Genomic DNA, 1,020 nt, shown 5'->3' with positions numbered 1-1,020 from the left:
AGTGTATGAGAGTTCCTTTTTCTCTGCAACCTCGCCAGCATTTATCATTCACAGTCTTTTGATTATAAAACTCAGGAATTCAGGAGCAAGGAAACAGGGCAAGATGACTGACTGGAGGTGCCTGGGGTGCACCCCTCTCATGGAAAAGGACCAGAACAACTAAAAGACAGCCAAATATTGATAAAAGCATCTGTGGGAGAGTGCAGGAGTGCAGCAGGAGACTGGTGAGATCCCTGTGGAGAAGAAAGCCCAGGACGGCAGCATATAGAGAAGAGAGAGATGCACAGCCTCAGCAGCCAAGTCACTGCCACCAGGACCGGTGCTGGAAGGATTTTCCCTTGTACAGAAAAGGTGGGAAGAGGGTTACCACCAACCCCCATCCTCACTATACTTTCTACAGGACTGCAGTTTTTACTGCAGGAAAATTCTATAGTCCTTGCAAGCTCAAAGCCAAGTGGAGGAAGCTGCCTAGAATATATGCACTGCATTGCTCCAGAACAGGAGCACACATTGTGCATTCCCCATATCCCACCCTAGTGACCCAAGCCAATGCAGTATGATGCCATTTTGAAGCCAGAGCCACTGCAGGAGCATGCCGTGCCCTAGGACCAGTAGCCATTGGGCTTTCCCAGCCTTATGGCTTCACCGTCATTCCAACACACTCATAGGAGAGGCTACAATGTCATGATCCTGGCAGCTTGAAGTCTGAGCCCAGGAGAGGCTATGACCCCAGTTCTGTATGTCCTGGAAGCCATTCCCAGGACATGCAGAACTGACACAAACCCACATCCAAGGCCAGAGATCAGACTGGCAGACACCTTCACCCTCTGATAGTGGGCTGAATTCTATGTGCCCAAGCACCCAATCAGGAAAAACAGCTCACGGATCCCTACCCTAATCAACACACCCCAGGCAGATGAAAACAGAGCATATCCACTCCCTCTTTAAGGAGGAGCCAGGTGGTTTTGCCTCAACAGTTCCACCTAGCAGCTTCACCCACTGCCTGAAGGGCACCTGGCT

Source organism: Galeopterus variegatus, unplaced genomic scaffold (assembly GCF_000696425.1).
Source record: "Galeopterus variegatus unplaced genomic scaffold, G_variegatus-3.0.2 Scaffold3875, whole genome shotgun sequence".
NCBI lineage: Eukaryota > Metazoa > Chordata > Mammalia > Dermoptera > Cynocephalidae > Galeopterus > Galeopterus variegatus.
Note: the sequence above shows the minus strand (reverse complement) of the source record.